Here is an 18,826-nt window from a genome sequence, read left to right as displayed (position 1 = left end):
CTCTCCTTATAAAAGGGAGGAAGAAACACTTAGAAATGGTTCTGAATTCTAAAGATAAAACTACATGTTATTTTTGAAACTATATGACTTCCATATTTGCATCTTTGAATATATAAATGAAATAGTGGCGATTCCAACCTTCGAGTACTACAATATATTTCCTCTTGTTATCGGGAAAAGTGTCTATTTAGAACTGCTCTATCCCACTAAGGTGTGACAGCTACCTTAGAAACAAACAGAGAAAACTACTTTTGTATTCTTCTTTATGAACTATAAACAAGGAGGAATAGGATGAACCGACCTGTGTCTTGCGCTAGTCCTTTGATCCAATCTCTCTCCTCTTTGACAGCTTCCAGCTACCTGCTCCCTTACTCGCCCAACTTCACCAAGTACCTGTAAGATCACAGAAGAAGGAAACTATACAAAGACATGGGTTTATATTCATAAATAACTTAGGATCAGATTTAAGTTAACCATACAAATGTAACAAGCATCAATGAAACACAAGCAAGGAGAAGAAACTCAAATAGTTTTATTGATATACAAGAAGATCCAGGAGGAGTTACAACCGATGATTCCTGACCTAGCATCAACCTCCCAGCAAAGAAGTCCCTTCTTCAACCCCAACAAAGCATAGATCACCCAATTCTCTGATATGTATCTCAAAACCAACAGCAATTCCTTACAATGTGCAAAATTCCAGCCTATGGATCTCTGGGATGAGGGATCCATATATAGATGTATGCAAGGAGGATGAGTCAGCTCATGATTTGATTAGTGGCTTCTCTCTGTCAGTTCTTGCTTCCACTTGGAGACTGAAAGCCTCTTACACATCCTTGGTCGAATTCAGTGAGGCAAGTGTCATTGGAGAAGATTCTGGAAGCTTCCATTGTCTCTCCACCTCGCGGAATGACACTGCCATTTGCCATTTCCCGCTCAACGCACCTTGGTAGTGCATTTAGGTGCGTTGCAATGCACTTAGCTAGTGGACTTAGGTGCTATGCAACGCACTTGGCTAGTGGAGCAGCTGAAATGATCCTGATTTGACTTATTCTTAGCAGTTTCTGGTGGAGAACTTCTGGGAGAAGCTGTAATTTGTTGACCTTGTTCCTTTAGGGGTTGGAACAACACTCTTAGGGACTTAGGAGCCCTTGGTTTATGGACATTTCATGCTTAGAGCTGTAAGGCACAAAAATGTCTATAACAGTTGCCCCCTAAAGTATGAGGCCGTTTATCGGGTGAAATGCTTTATTAGGAGGATCCGAAGTTCTTTCAATGCTGGGAGGAGACCTGTAATAAGATACAATACAATACATTATCTTCATACTGTTTTCATGATCTAGCTGAGGTGGGCATTCCCATGCTCAGCTTTATAAATTCATTTTCATGTACATAGGACAGACAATCGTCTGATGGTAGACTGATGATTCTGATAGAGCCATCATCCTTTTGGTAGGATGATTATCTGTGCTGCAATGCTGTACATTTCAATGTCTTTATTTTCCTGAATATATATTGTAGCCCGGATGGATGAAACTAGATCCGGGGTCTTCAATCTCGTCCGATCTTCACTCGAAGTACAAGTCGATCCATGTGAGAAATGTTTTGAAGTCGAACATGGAAAGACATCGCTTGATTACCAGTCAATGATGTAAATTGTTAACAAGCACGAGAGGAATCACCGATAATGATAATGACCCTCAAGGTACTGCAGTACAATTCACGTGGTGTGAATAAAGGACTTGGTGTCGAACACCACGCAAAATCTTTCGGTCGAAGGTAATTGATGTAAACTTGTCGCCGGATGTGAGAAACTTGCCATTGAGGCATGCAAGCTTCAAAGTACTGAATGGGGTGTTCCTAGATCAACTTCTTGGATAATGAGCTGATGTCGACAAGAAGTGACCCGTCATAGGAGGGCCTTAATGAATCCCACATCAATGACACGGAACGGAGCAAATGATTTTGATGGAGGTGAAAACGATCTGATGATATATGGTTCAGGGTGGCGGTCATGAAAGAATGGAGTATAATGTATGGTAGTGGGTGGGACACAGGTGGCCTTTCTGGATGACTTCTCTTGAACATGTAGGCGACACTTATGTGATGGATTGGTAGCATTAACCCCAAATGTGGATGGTATGGCGAGACCATGGCGATGTGACTGGTGAATGAAACAACCCAACCCGACTCGGGCACGGAGTGGAAGTGTCATGTTCAAGAGCGACTTGCTACCAATAAAGATTCTTTGAGTTTTCTTCCCAATTTTTCCCCAGTCATTGCTGACCAGTACCTCTTTATTTTTGTCAAGCTTGAGGAGGAGAACATATGCTTGTTCTATAATTTTCCCTTCGGGCAAACCCATCGCTATGTTTTAACGAGCCTAGCGATAGTGAAACTCGTTCTCATCTAAAGACAAGTTTGTCGCTATTAATCTTTTTAACGAGTCTAACGACAAAGATAACTCGGTCCTTTTCATTTTTAGAGAGTCTGAAAAGGTACGTAAAGGTAACTCCAAAATTCCTTTTTCGTCACCTAATCCCTTAAGTCCGAAAAAGTATAAAACAATACAGAAGGGATGAATTTTCAATAGCTTTAACGAGCCGAACAAAACAAGCGCTCGATCGTTTTGTGCAATAATCCCTCAGGTCCAAAAAGATTAAAATCTAGATGAGGGATAGCACTTCCTATCCCTTTAACGAGCTAGAAGGCCAAGGACTCGGCAATCTTTTCATATTTTACGAGTCAGTTGGAAAGAGCTTAAAGAAGACTCGTCTTTTGAGGAACGAGTGATAAAATGGGTAGCAGCTGATTCCAGGTAAGGTTTGGAATTTTCCAATCACGGCATTGTCACAAGGATGGCTAGTGAAATCACTCTTCGCAGCTGTTCCTCAAAACGGGTAAACAATCAAATGGAGGTGAATGATCGGCCAATGGAAAAGTGGAGGTGACGGTGCAAACATGACCAAGGCTTTAATGGCTGAAATGTTACATTCACGGTGGTTATTTACCAGGGGATAGTTCATTTTTTAACGAGCTTAAATGCGGGTGGAAACATTTGCTCGGTGCGGGTTTATTTTTTTAACGAGCTTGAACCTTGCGGTAACACTGCTCGATTAATCCAGTCATATGATAAGAATGTCTCATATAAAAATGGCAACTTTTAGAGTTTTGCCCCACATCCTTTCTTTATGCAAGTTAGGAAACGACTAATCCAAAAAACAGATAAATAATCGCTCTTTGCTTGCACTCCAAAAGGTTTGCATGCCCCCAGGTATAAACCAGAGTTTCAAGGTCACCCTCTATTCGAGCTGACAAAACATTCGTTTTATCAGGAAGGGTACTACCTCTTACAGGCTACCCAAAGATTGTTCTATTCGCGGCGCAAACAAAACATTTCTTCGGCGATGTCTACCGAGATAAACAAAGGTGAGTGGCGGTGCTCGCCCACTTACATAACTTTGACAAGAGAATCCTGTACTAGAATAACCCCCTCTTCCAATCACGGACGGGGGTACAAACTAGGCATATTCTCCCGCGGAAACCTACTCTATACCTGAAGTTTTCCTGCCGAAGCAGACCAGGATGCATGCCCCCTGGGTTTCAGTCATATCCCTCCGAATTACTCGCGCTCATCGGGAGGACGGACTGGGGATTGAGACATTTCTTGCGTGAAAAGACCATTTAGGGACGGTATATGACTATTTGCTATGCGTGATCCAGGAAATGAAAGCTGGTCTACGAGCTTGACCACTCTTCCTTCGTGCGGAAAACACATTACTCTAAAGAGTGAGGAGACAATCGCTCCCATGCAATAAATATAGTCTCGTCCAAGGAGTAGGTTATAATCCAAGGGTCCTTGAACTACCATTACGTTCATGCGAACTGTCTTCCTTCTCAATGTTATGGGCACATCGGGAAGGATCCCTAAAGGTCGACTGGTTCCCTTATCAAAGCCTGTCAGATTTCTCATTTCAGGCAAAAGCGATGGCGAACCAAGTGCTTTCCACGCAGTTGAGGAAAGGATACTCACAGAAGCCCCCTCATCTATGATGGTACCAGCCATAACCATTCTATATATTTGAATGATAATTCGGAACGGTACACTAGCTGGTAAACGGGGTCTGCCTAGTTGATTCCAGTCGAAGGAGACAACTAGGTTGCTTGGTGGTGGGACCGAATAGACGGCTGGGTACGGCTCTGACGAACTTCATTCCTGCGGTAAAGGAATGGGTAAATTTCCCCCATGTTCGTCGGAGTCTGTGTTTATGAAGAGGATTTGGACGGTGTCATCCTTGTTCTCTTCAGTGACTGTATCATCTGAAGATGAAACCTCTGAAGGCAAGACCGGGTCAACTGCCACCTCGACCTTTTGACTTTTGTCTGGTATGGATTCAATTGGTTTATCTTCAATGATAGGCACTTTAGCCGACCACCTGAGCGGGCCAGCTGGATTCTCAACTAGTGACGGACTTGGCAAGAGTTTTTTATATCCAGGAGGAAGTCGTAATGGCGAAATCGAACGATCATCCAAAACTCTTTTAGCTTCGTCTAAGAAGGGACAACGGTGGACGGCATGATTGCCTTTGCATAGTTTACAGGGAAATCTAGCTTTCCCTTTTTGTCTTGGGGCTTCACTTTCACTAGTTGACGGTGTGCTTTCAACATGATCATCAGAGGTTGACAACACCGGGTTGTGCAAACGAGGAGACCAGTCCCTTAGTATCCGAGGGATGCAAGGACAATTTCTGTGAAGGTGGTCTCCTTTACAAATGACACATGGCGATTTAGGCCTGGTCGGTGCAGTGTGTGGATTTTCGTTAGACGACACTCGTTTTCCCCCATTCGCCTTTGGCTCCTTCTTCTTCTTCTCTTTCTTCTTCTTTTCCTTCTTCTCCTTAGGAACTTGGCTTTTAGCTTTACCAGCTCCATCAAGCGAAGAGGAAGGAGGAGAGGAAGAATTAGAGGAAGTAGAAGGGTGGTGGGCAACTCTGGACTCGTCTAATTGCTAATTCGATTGTTCAGGAATGGTGGTGTTCTGAACGACAGAGGTTGAGAAGAGCCATATAGGCAAACCAATTGTCAGTCCTGGAAGCGACAATGTGGCCATATGGGGCACACCAATACCTCCCTAAGAGGAGAAGGGACTAGGATTTCCACCAAGGGGAATTCCTTGGTTGGTAGGCTCCATTTTCTCAACCCAAGATCAACATAGGAAAGGGGTATGAATATTCCGTTTAAAATAAATTTTAACACGCTTTGACACAACTTGTTTTTTCAGTTTTTAAGAGTCGAGAAAAAACAAAAGATGACTCTAGTCTCCTTCGATTTTTAATGAGCCTGAAGTGACAAGTGCTCAGATGGACCTTTTCCGTTAAAGAGTCTGAAAAGGAACGAAAGGGACTGCTCTGGAGGTCTAGGTAGAGGGAGTACCAAACCAATCGCAAAACTGCAGAATACTTTTTACGGTACGGCAGTCAATCTTCCCGAATGCTGTGTTCGGTGCATTGCGATCAGTAGGGCGGCCGACACGGCTTCCTATGGATAAAGGATTTAAGCCTATAGGGGTCTCCCAATATATACTCGACGGTACGTGGGAGCACAAGTCCGTACTGGCACTTATCGTCTCAAAGTGGAGGAATCACCCAACCATCAATGAGGACAACAGTTACCAGGCTTTACGACACCGGAATACGTCTCTAGCCTAGAACACTAAATGTTGTGCGTTAAGTTCCAAAGCGTTGTTAAGTTCATTGAATTTATTTTAAGTTGATCTTTCTTATGAAGTTTGCCTTTTGGGATCACCACGAGATGTAGATGTAATTCCTAAAATGCAATCTAAAGATGATAAACAAACTTTTATCTCTTTTCAGCAATGAAAATCCTAGCTACTAAGGGAAAAGAAAGACACAATCTTTTCGCAAAGAGCAAAGAGCACACTGTAAATGCACTTTCCTAAATCAAGCCAAACAGACTGTCAATATGCAAATGCACATGCATGTATTTGTTTTTCACTTTCTTAATATTGATGCCTAAAAAAAAAGTTGATGTACAAATCTAAATTTGCTTTCAAGTGACAAACACAAACAAGCTTCTTTTCGAAATCAAAAGGTAGAGATGATTACGACACTCTATGATTTTGAAATAAATACTCGTTTCAACACTAGAAAGTCACAAATTCAAACCAAAGGCAAAAGTGAAAGCATAATCGACTATCAGCAACAAATAAACTTCATCCTATGATCATAATCGACACCTGCGACAGATCTAAATCAAAGGACGACAGTACGACTATTCTACTTTTTCAATGGAAAATTGTAAACGACTCAACAAACATATAAAAACATCTACAATTCTTTTGTACAAATGAGGTGGAATGTCAGTAAGGAAAAGGGGTCTGAAACAGTCAAATACGGATCACAGGCTGCAAAAATCAGAGACAAAACTTGAAAGAATGAAGCAAAGAACCTCAGCTGCACAGGGCTAGGCTGATCAGCGCACCTGTTACACAGAGAAACTACATTGCAGCGCAGGTAGCCTTCTCGGGAAGTGCATTGAAATGCAGAACCTCTTCACAGAGCCTGCGCTGGGGCAGAAACGAGAGTTCTATCCAGGTTCTGGGTCACGGTTTGCAGTTTAATCTTTGGTTTTTGGCCGAGTAAAAGCAATCAGTAATGCACAATCAGAGGTGGATCTAAGGGGGGATCTAAGAGCTATCACAAGGGCAATCAATTAGTCTATGAATCAGTTGTTCAAATCATAAATAGATCGAGTGAATGGATTGAAGCAGCAGATGTCTACTTTGCATTTGTTAATGGCAAATGCAGTTCAATTGCTACTTATAAGTTTATGAAACAAACAACAAGAGAAACACAAACAAACTAACTAGACACGATCCCCAGTGGAGTCGCCATTTTGTTATCGGGAAAAGTGTCTATTTAGAACTGCTCTATCCCACTAAGGTGTGACAGCTACCTTAGAAACAAACAGAGAAAACTACTTTTGTATTCTTCTTTATGAACTATAAACAAAGAGGAATAGGATGAACCGACCTGTGTCATGCGCTAGTCCTTTGATCCAATCTCTCTCCTCTTTGACAGCTTCCAGCTACCTGCTCCCTTACTCGCCTAGCTTCGCCAAGTACCTGTAAGATCACAGAAGAAGGAAACTGTACAAAGACATGGGTTTATATTCATAAATAACTTAGGATCAAATTTAAGTTAACCATACAAATGTAACAAGCATCAATGAAACACAAGCATGGAGAAGAAACTCAAATAGTTTTATTGATATACAAGAAGATCCAGGAGGAGTTACAATCGATGATTCCTGACCCAGCATCAACCTCCCAGCGAGGAAGTCCCTTCTTCAACCCCAACAAAGCATAGATCACCCAATTCTCTGATATGTATCTCAAAACCAACAACAATTCCTTACAATGTGCAAAATTCCAGCCTCTGGATCTCTGGGATGAGGGATCCATATATAGATGTATGCAAGGAGGATGAGTCAGCTCATGATTTGATTAGTGGCTTCTCTCTGTCAGTTCTTGCTTCCACTTGGAGACTGAAAGCCTCTTACTCATCCTTGGTCGAATTCAGTGAGGCAAGTGTCATTGGAGAAGCTTCTGGAAGCTTCCATTATCTCTCCACCTCGCGGAATGACACTGCCATTTGTCATTTCCCGCTCAACACACCTTGGTAGTGCATTTAGGTGCGTTGCAACGCACCTAGCTAGTGGACTTAGGTGCTATGCAACGCACTTGGCTAGTGGAGCAGCTGAAATGATCCTGATTTGACTTATTCTGAGCAGTTTCTGGTGGAGAACTTCTGGGAGAAGCTGTAATTTGTTGACCTTGTTCCTTTATGGGTTGGAACAACACTTTTAGGGACTTAGGAGCCCTTGGTTTATGGACATTTCATGCTTAGAGCTGTAAGGCACAAAAATGTCTATAACACCTCTCTCTTAAATTCTATTATTTTCACATTTCCTCTCTGATTTCCTGTAATTCTAGCTGCCAGAAATATTTCATATGTTATTACATATTCATTTGTATTGATTTGTTAATGCACATGCATGTATGTATCTTTGAGATTATATCTTTAAAAGTGTGCTCCATGAATCACAACATCCAATCCTCTTTCATCCATTATGTCGATCTTTAACTCATACAAGTGTAGAATTCTTGATATTTCAAGTTCTATGTGATGAGTTAGTCTATCTCCTTCTCTTCTTTCATTACTCTGGAAAATTTGATTAAACTATAGGGCCTCGAATTACTTGACCTCCACTAGTTTATACCTATATTCCTATGAGTTGTATATGTGAAAGGATACCAAAAGGACATGGCTTATGTCCTTGGATTAAGGAACCAACCCATGTTGTTTATTGTATATTTGTATTTACATTTGTGTATAAAATGTATATGATGTCTTTGGTTTCCTGAAGATCATATAAGACACATAAAATCTAGATGTTACTAGGCATTGGTCTTGTAAGCAATCTGAGGTTGTCTCTGGAAGCGACAATAGTCCCATTTTAAGGTTTCATGTTTTTCATAGCACAAGATGAAAAAATCATCGAATAACTTGCTTTATATGTGTATGGATATGCAAGCCTAACAGTAGTCCATTTCCACCCAATATAAAACGACCAATGTATGCATATTTCTCCCTTTTTCGATCTGCTATGTGGAAGGTGTCGTTCTGTCAACTTCTTGAAGGTACCCATAGGCAGAAGAATTTGGTAAGGGCTAATATAATTGACCGATGATGACTGATGCCGAATTTTTGTAGATGTTTTACAAGCAATGAAGTTGAAGATCAGATTGTGGATCATCTCGTAAGGAGTAAGGGTTGTTGTAGTTGAACAGTGATGACCTATAAAACTTTGGTACATATTTTAGAAGCATTCATGTTTTACATCAGATTGTGGGTCAAATTGCATACAGTAGATGAGCTTGGGATTTATGCTAAAGGAAAATTATGGATATTTGTTTTTTGGAAATTGATGTGTAATATAATTTTAAAATTGAATTAATACTATTATTTTATGATGCATTTGAGAGAACATTCTTTAACTTTCTCTAACATGAACTTGTGTTTAATTGATGAAGGTGGACATTGAAAAAAAGCATAGTCGTATTGAATTGCTGGTTAATGAGAGCTGCATTTGAGATAAAATTGTGGATTGTTTTACTTTCTCTAACATGGACTTGTCTTTAGTTGTTGAAGGTGCACACTGAAAACAAACAGATTTTTGTAACATTTGAAGGAATTTATTGTACCCACATTCAAGTTTTACAACAATGGTGTCAAAGTGAAGGAAACTATTTTCCCAAGCCAACAAGGCCTGGAAAATTCAGTGAAGCATTATTACAGCCTCTGGACAGAAATATGCAGTCTTTCTGTGCTAACATTACCATATCATTCACACATTCAGTTGTGAAACACCTATAGACAACAGAAAAAAAAATGGATTTGATTCATAGAGAAATAGTATTTCCCATATTTTTCTAAGATTCTTTGTGACCTCATCTTGTGACCTCAAATCTTTCTTTCTCTTAGGCCAATTTTTCCCTATTCATGTTTTTGTTTAGCCTTGACGGTGATACAAGAGATACTCGATAGAGATATCCTCTACGAATAAGCATATCAACCTAGTGCATTTGAAATTCCTAATTTTTATACACAATTCAAATCGTTGATCAGTTGTAAACAATTTGCAAATACATTCTCATTTTGTTTGATTTCTCTCACATAAAACATTATCAAATTGGTGGGTGCAATGGGTTCATTTCTTGCACTTGAACAATTATATGGCATGGTGCATAGAGAGACAAATATAGGGAAAATAAAAGTCTACTCAAGTAGGATTGATCATTGTATATGCTTTTTCAATATATTGGAAGAACAAGTTTAATTGATTTTTTCAACATCTCTCTTTCTCTCTCTTTTGTACTTGAATCCCTACAATCTATTCAGGATGCCCAATAAATGAAAAATGTTTTTTCATTACTCTCATGGATAGGTGCTGCTAAATTTTAATGCCATTTTTAGGTATAAAAGGGATGTTGTTTCTTTAAATGGTAACTTCTGCATCTATTAAAAATTTGACATTGTAGGTTTCTTCTACTAGTAATAGACAAAGCCAATCAAATTAACTCTAAAACTAGTTTTTTAGTGTCAGGCCAGGCAGTAACTCTCCAAGGGCAGAAAAACTGATTGGTGTGTTTATTTCATAGGTATGTTATTGTTTTATACATTAGGAGTGATTGTTCAGTTCATCTTCCGATGACTGTTCACATTCCTGATTTATTTATGTTACAAATTCCCCAATCATGAAGATTAGGTGTCAACATTCCCCCCCTTAATCTGAAGGGATGTTGGTGAGTCCAAGCATCATTCTGAATCGTTCAAGCTTTTCCTTTCCAAGTGCTTTGGTGAAGATGTCTGCAACTTGCTCATTTGTGGAACAATGACGGAGATGGATTGTTTTGGCCTCAACATGATGTCGAATCAGATGATATTTAGTATTGATATGCTTTGTTCGATCATGGAACTTTGGATTCTTGGCCAACTTTATTGCAGAGGTGTTATCAATCATGAGTGGAGTTGATTGTACTTGTTTTACCTGCAAATCTTCAAGAACTTTCCTGAGCCACACAATTTCTTTCGTTGCTTCAGCTGCTGCTACGTATTCTGCTTCAGTTGTGGAATCTGCTGGAACTGATTGTTTGCGTGATCTCCAGGAGACAGCTCCTGATCCAAGACTCATAGCATATCCTGAAGTAGATACCCCAGTTTCTTTGTCTCCATCGAAGTCTGAATCAGAGTATCCAATCAAGTTGAAGTCGTCCACCTGTGTATACTTGATTCCAAGGTCTTGAGTTCCCTTCAAGTACCTTAGAACTCTTTTTGCAGTAGACCAATGTCCCTCACAAGGCTTTTGCATGAGCCTGGATAGGATTCCAACAGTAAATGAAATGTCTGGTCTGGTAGTAGTGAGGTAGATGAGACTTCCTATGAGCTGTCTATACTTTGTTGCATCCTCAAATTCATTTCCTTCAATAGATGTGAGCTTTAAGTTTTGTTCCATTGGAGTAGAAAGAGGATTGCACTCTGTCATGCCAAATCTATTTAACAAATCTCCAATGTATTTCTTTTGATAAAGAAATATGGATTTTGGATGTTGGGTTACTTCAATGCCAAGATAGTAATGAACATAGCCCAAATCAGTCATTTCAAAACTTTCCCTAATTCCTTCTTTATGGATGCAATGTAGCTTTCATTGTTCCCTGTCATTAAAAGATCATCTACATATACCACAAGATACACAACTGTTTTGCCAACTTTCTTGACAAATAAAGTTGCATCATCAAGATCAAAATGATTGAAGTTGAGTTTCAGAAGATGCTCAGTTAGTTTTTCATACCAGGCTCGCGGTGCTTGTTTGAGGCCATACGAGGACTTCACAAGTTTGCATACTTTATGTTCATGTCCTTTCACAGCAAATCCTTCAGGCTGGGACATAAAAACATTTTCTTTTAGATCTCCATTCAAGAATGCAGTTTTTACATCCATTTGATGGACTTTCCAACCGTTCTGAGCAGCTAGTACAAAGAGTGTCCGGATGGTGGCCCATTTTGCTGTGGGGGCAAAAGTTTCCTCATAATCGACCCCTTCCTTCTGTGCAAAGCCTTTTGCCACAAGCCTAGCTTTGTGCTTCTCAAGTGAGCCATCACCTTTGTACTTGTTCTTGTAGACCCACTTGCAGCCAATTGGTTTGGTTCCAAATGGAGGATCAACCAGCTTCCAAGTGCCATTCTTTATGAGGGCATCATACTCCTTTTTCATCGCTTCTTTCCATTCATCATGAGAAGCAGCTTCTTTGAAGGAAGTTGGTTCAAAATCTGTAGACAAGTTCAATTCACAATCATAAGTAACATTCATATCAACAGGTGAATTAGAGTCATCTACATCACCTCCATTTTGTCGGTTTGAATTTCTGGTTCCTATTTTTCCAATTTCATCAGGATGAACACTTTCAAGTGTCTTTGTTAGCCACTTTGGGGGACCTTTCTGATATGGTCCAGGCTTCTCTGTTGATTGAGTTGGGACTGAATCAAGATTGAGTCTCCCAATTCTATCAATTACATCACTTAAAGCATCATCCGTTGTTGGAGTTTCATGCAGAGGAGATTGTTCTTCAGAAGAAGATTCCACATGTTGTTCTAGTATAGGAATCCCCCCTTCAAGATGTGGAATCTGATTATCAAATTCTTGAAATAATTTCGTTTTTGTGAATCTATCCAAGCGATCAAGTTACTGCTCAACAACATTGTCAGATTTGGATGATTCAAGAAAAATGACATCTCTAGATACAACAAACTTTTTATTTACTTCATCATAGAGGCGGTATTCTTTAGAGGTGTTTGAATACCCAAGGAAGATACACTTACGACTTCTAGCACCAAGTTTGTTTCTATGTACATTTGGTATCAAAGCATAACAGGTGGAACCAAAGATCCTGAGATGTTTTACCGAAGGAACATGTCCATACCACAATTCATAAGGAGTCTTGTTTCTTATAGCATTAGATGGACATCTATTCTTTATATATGCAGCACATAGAACAGCATCAGCCCAAAACATTATCTTTACATTTTTGAAGAAAAGCATGGATCGTAACATATTCAAAATTGTTCTATTCATTCTTTCTGCTACACCATTCTGTTGGGGATTATAAGGTACAGTAGTTTGATGTTTGATCCCATGTTGGCGAAGATAGTTTTCAAATTCATTTGATGTATATTCTTTTCCATTATCAGTGTGAATAGACCCAATATGAGATTGTGCATCATTTTCAATCCATTTATGAAAATTCTTGTATGTTTGAAAAGCATCAGATTTGTTCTTCAATAAATAAACCCAACACATTCTGGTGTAATCATCAATAAATGTCATGATATATTTATTTCCATTTGCAGAATGAACAGGCATTGGACCACATAAATCAGAATGAATGAGTTCAAGCTTCCTATGTGCTCTTGAATGTGAATCATGAAAAGACTATTTGCTATGCTTTCCTAGAATGCAAGCATCACATTGCTTATGTTTCCTAGGAACTGTAGGCAAACCAGCAAAACCATTTTTCTTCAATAAGCGGAGACTGTCATAGTTTAAATGTCCAAATCTAGCATGCCATAATAAACTTGATGGAAGTGTACCTTCTTCATGATGAGAAATATATGAGAAATGTTGTGCATGAGCAAAGGTTCCTTGCAGTTTGAGAAGTATTTCTTCTTCTATTCCCCTCATGACAAGTGAGTGGTCAGATGCTTTTCTTACCTCAAGCTTGCCATCAAACATATGAATGGAGTGACCTTGCTGGCGGATGTGGACCAAGGACAGCAAGTTTCTCTTGAGCTGTGGGAGATATAGAACATGATCTAGAAGAAAATCTGGAAGACCAGGCACTTTAAGCCTGATTGTGCCAAGCCCTGATGGCTTGATTTTTGACTCATCTGCAAAGTATACTGCTCCATCAACATTGTCAGTGAAATCTTCAAAAAATCTTTCCTATGAGTCATATGACATGTTGCTCCTGAATCAAGCAACCAATCATTTTTCGAAGAAGCAAGTGAAGCATTAAACAAATCTTCATTTACTCCAATGTTACATTGTGCCTCAATATAGTGAGCGGATGCAGGTGCTTTACCTTTGTCTGTATCATCAGTTTTACCTTTCTGTTGGTTTCTTTTCTGCTCAATTTTGTCCCATGGTAGCTTGCATGTAGAAGCATCATGTGATCCATTTCGTTTGCAGCGAATGCAATGCAGATCTGCTTTTTCTCCTTGAGAATGTCTGCCCCCCCTGCCTCTGAAGTATCTTCCTCTTCCTCTTCGTCCACCTCTTCCTCCTGTGGAATCTTGAGCAGGATGCTTTTCTTTATGAGCAAGGCAAACAGTCTCTTCAAAAGATTCAGGGACTGTCTTCTTTCCAAAGGCTTTCTCTCTTTCAACAAACTTTTTCACAAGAGAGTCAAAGGTTACATCTTTAAGATTTCCATTTGCTTGTAAAGACTCAAGATAATTGGAGTAAGTAGGATAGAGTGCCTTGAGAAAAGCAATAAGAGGGATATCCAGCTCAACCTTAGTGGATTTGATATCATGCATTATGGATTTTACTTCAGATGCAAGAGCAAGAGGATCATTATTTTTCAGTTCAAGAGTGAAGAGTTTAATCATGAGCTGAACAACTTCAAGTGCAGAATGTGAGTCATAGAGTTCTTTGAGCTTTTGTAAAGCTTCAAAGGCAGTTGAATATGATGAAATATGGCGACTTACTTCTTCATTTACAGATGCTGCGATTAATGCATATGCTTTGATGTTCTTGTTATCCCAAATGATGAGCTCTTTGTCTGATGTAGGCTATACTGGGTCATTGTCTCCTTCTCCGACACACACTCCCTTCCACAACTCATTGAAGATGAGGGTGTGTTTTATCATTCGGGACCATTCAGGATAGTTCTCCTTGCCAGTGAGAACTATTCCTACCATAGAGATGATTGAATGCATTCTGTAAAAAAAAACTTTTGCTGATAGAAAAGAATACTTCTGCCAGTGTACTCAAAAAAGCATTTTCAAAGGATTTCAAATCCAGAATGTGACTCATATAAATCCATCATTATATAAATTCACCTCACATAAAAATCTTATAAATCTCATATAAAACTCATAAAACTTTTCCTTATAAATCTTAAAAAACTCCACCTTATAAGTCTTATATATCTCATATGAATCCACCATATGAATCTCATATAAACTTCATATAAGTTTTATATAAATCCATATAAATCCACTATTATATATGCATATGGCATATGTCTCCTTTTAAAAACTCAATTACCACGTGAGATGGTAATTTCAAATATAACGACAACCACAAAAAAAGGATCATACAACTTATATTCATCTCGTACAATGAAGATGAATAAATAACCAGCTCTCACCATAAATTCTGAATCTGTGAAATGCTCAGAAATGTGATCAGTTAATAGATGATTGCATCGATTCTTCAATGTCCACGGATTACTGCTTAGTTTACCTTTCACGTGATTACAAATTCAATCTTGGAATTTATATAAAGCAGCGTTTTAACACAGCATTTCTGGAATTTATATAAAGCAGCGTTTAACATAGCATGACAGCGTATAGCCAAAACACATTCAACGTATACCAGTGTTCTTCAGAACGCAGCAGCATTCCAGAGTGCATTCAAATCAGGAGCAGCATATTCAATATAGGGTTACCATTCAACTCACGAGCAGCATTCAAATCAAGAGCAGCGTTCATACATTCCTTTGGCATGTAGATAGACTCATTCCAATGCGTGCTCACTTTTGCCTACCTCCAACGCCTAGGATTGTCAAATCCTCTAACGCCTCTGACAACGTCCAGAATGTATTTCAGAGGATGAGCAGCGCAACTTACAGTAAATATGAAAAAAAATGGTCAGAGAAGAGGGCGCAGGAAATGTCAGGCACCAATGATCAGGTGACAATGTGGAGCAGGCTACCATATTTATGAACAGGCAGCATTTTGAATGGAAAGCAGAGGAGCAGAGGAGCAGAATAGGGAGTTACAACAGCTAAAGAAAGGGCTGGCTTTGATACCATGTCAGGCCAGGCAGTAACTCTCCAAGGGCAGAAAAACAGATTGGTGTGTTTATTTCATAGGTATGTTATTGTTTTATACATTAGGAGTGATTGTTCAGTTCATCTTCCGATGACTGTTCACATTCCTGATTTATTTATGTTACAAATTCCCCAATCATGAAGATTAGGTGTCAACATTTAGAAAATTTAATTTTTTTTTTTTTTGGCAAAATTGGAATGTACTTTGTTACGTGCACGAAACATTCACACCCCCACAATACCAGAGCAATGCATAACACTTTAGCTCAATTGCAGGTTACTTACTAGGCTCCCACATTCTTATTCTCAAGTGGGTGGCAAGTTTCCATATTCTTGTCATGGTTAGGAGGGTTTGTACACTGAACACTTTTGATAGATAAATCGCTAATGAAGTTCTACTGTAATTCCATGCTAGAATATTCACAACCCTTCCGTGGGTAAGAGGTTACCCAACCTACATTGGGTGCAAGTCTAACTATGCGCAAAGCCCAAAGCTTCTTGGAAACATCTCATTATCGATGAGAATACCCAAGCTAGACTTCGCTGCAAGCCCAAACTGCGAGCAATGCCCTTCTTGAAATGAGCTTAGTGGGTTTCTACATTCTCCTTTTACCTTGTAAGATAAGTACAATAATTCCTTTGTTACAAATACTATTTATTTTATTTCTAAATTTATTTCCCACCGAAAATATAAAAGTTTCCCTAAATAATTATATTCCAATAATATAAGAATAAAGTATATTCTAACCTTTTATACATATATCTTTCCAATCAGTTATACCTAACATCCAAAGCCAAATTAAAAAATTAAAAATATCACATTGTAATTGAGATTCACAATACAAATACTCTAGGAATGGAAAGCAGGCTACCATATTTATGAACAGGCAGCATTTTGAATGGAAAGCAGAGGAGCAGAGGAGCAGAATAGGGAGTTACAACAGCTAAAAAAAGGGTTGGCTCTGATACCATGTCAGGCCAGGCAGTAACTCTCCAAGGGCAGAAAAACAGATTGGTGTGTTTATTTCATAGGTATGTTATTGTTTTATACATTAGGAGTGATTGTTCAGTTCATCTTCCGATGACTGTTCACATTCCCGATTTATTTATGTTACAAATTCCCCAATCATGAAGATTAGGTGTCAACATTTAGAAAATTTAATTTTTTTTTTTTTTGGCAAAATTGGAATGTACTTTGTTACGTGCACGAAACATTCACACCCCCACAATACCAGAGCAATGCATAACACTTTAGCTCAATTGCAGGTTACTTACTAGGCTCCCACATTCTTATTTTCAAGTGGGTGGCAAGTTTCCATATTCTTGTCATGGTTAGGAGGGTTTGTACACTGAACACTTTTGATAGATAAATCGCTAATGAAGTTCTACTGTAATTCCATGCTAGAATATTCACCACCCTTCCGTGGGTAAGAGGTTACCCAACCTACATTGGGTGCAAGTCTAACTATGCGCAAAGCCCAAAGCTTCTTGGAAACATCTCATTATCGATGAGAATACCCAAGCTAGACTTCGTTGCAAGCCCAAACTGCGAGCAATGCCCTTCTTGAAATGAGCTTAGTGGGTTTCTACATTCTCCTTTTACCTTGTAAGATAAGTACAATAATTCCTTTGTTACAAATACTATTTATTTTATTTCTAAATTTATTTCCCACCGAAAATATAAAAGTTTCCCTAAATAATTATATTCCAATAATATAAGAATAAAGTATATTCTAACCTTTTATACATATATCTTTCCAATCAGTTATACCTAACATCCAAAGCCTAATTAAAAAATTAAAAATATCACATTGTAATTGAGATTCACAATACAAATACTCTAGGAATGTGTAATAAAAAAATTGAAGATAATTAAAAAAAAAAAATGAAGATAATTCTTCGACGAACATGACCAGGCATGGTATTGCGAATACACTTACCACGTGGGAAGTTTTGAAGAACAGACGACGATGGACTCTTTTATTTCGAAGGTCATTGCATACGGATTGTCATGATTACCCACCAGCATTACCAAAGTAGGTGTGGTTGCACATTGAAAGCCTTGGCTTATGCAACCCTAATGACCAGGCACGGCATACCTAAAACCCTACTACGTGGAATGATGGCTAAGAGACCAGCGTTATAAAGGTCGGTAAGTGAGAATCGTGATTGCGAACACGCAGTCAATGTCGTGTGCGCATTTACATCAAAATAATATTGAACAATAATATTTGTCGTGAACAAACGTGTGACGCAAGTTCATTATATTTATTAAGTAAGACTTGATTTCCAAACACTTTTCTTATCCATTATAAATAGTACGATGGATTCAATTCCTGGCCAAATACATAGAAATTTCAAGGATTATTGCCAAATCAAATATGGCGAGGGTAGCACTCTGGATACGATACTAATACAAATCTGGATAATTAACGCAGAAGCAAATAATTAAAGGTAGTCAGCTTTGTCCAGCTACCAATAGCGGGGCAGTATAACACATGCATGCCGGAAAGTAGACATTGGAGAAATGTTCAGTTGACATTACGGAATTTTTAAGAAAGTGTATGAGATCAACATCTGCGAATAGATCGGGTAATATCCTAAAAGTGTGCGATAAAAAGTACATAAAGAATGGCTTAAATTACATGCAAAATACAGTGCAAAATATGTCGACGGTAGTCAGCTTTATCAAGCTGAAAGAGGAGCGCAAATGCGGGCAACGTGCGTGATTGAACAAGTGGTTTGGGATTCCATCTGTCGTGCCGTTTTAACAATGTGCAAGGAAAAGGCTATGAAAATGAACAGGTTACTTGAGAAGTTACCACTTGAAGCGGGATTTATTGTGATCTATCTAATGGCAGCTTTATATAGATAGATAGATAGTTGTGGTGTGACCATGAGTGTTGTATGGCGGAAAATACTAAGAGTTCCATTTTAACCGCAGAGGAAAACGGAACGCTGATACAAACCGAAGTCTCTTTTGTTGTATATGTTCCGATTTACCCACAGCATTTCTTCGCAGAGATGGTCGCATTCTCTCAAATATCTCAGAAAAAGCGAGGGAGACATGAATATTTGAATAGTGGATTGGATTCGCGAGAGGCCAAGCGTAGTAGTAGCGGAATGTTGA

The 18,826-nt window shown here is 39.0% G+C and overlaps 1 pseudogene; it reads left to right on the top strand.

The window, feature by feature from the left end:
* LOC149171038 (uncharacterized) overlaps nucleotides 1–18,571 on the top strand; it is a 49,491-nt pseudogene extending 30,920 nt beyond the window's left edge.
* The last annotated feature ends 255 nt before the right edge of the window (nucleotides 18,572–18,826 follow it).

This window comes from Pinus tabuliformis, chromosome 4_2 (assembly GCF_031772625.1).
Source record: "Pinus tabuliformis cultivar Carrire ecotype Pingquan chromosome 4_2, CPIR1, whole genome shotgun sequence".
Lineage (NCBI taxonomy): Eukaryota > Viridiplantae > Streptophyta > Pinopsida > Pinales > Pinaceae > Pinus > Pinus tabuliformis.
The sequence above is the reverse complement of the archived record's forward strand: the minus strand, read 5'-3'. Positions and strand labels throughout refer to the sequence as shown.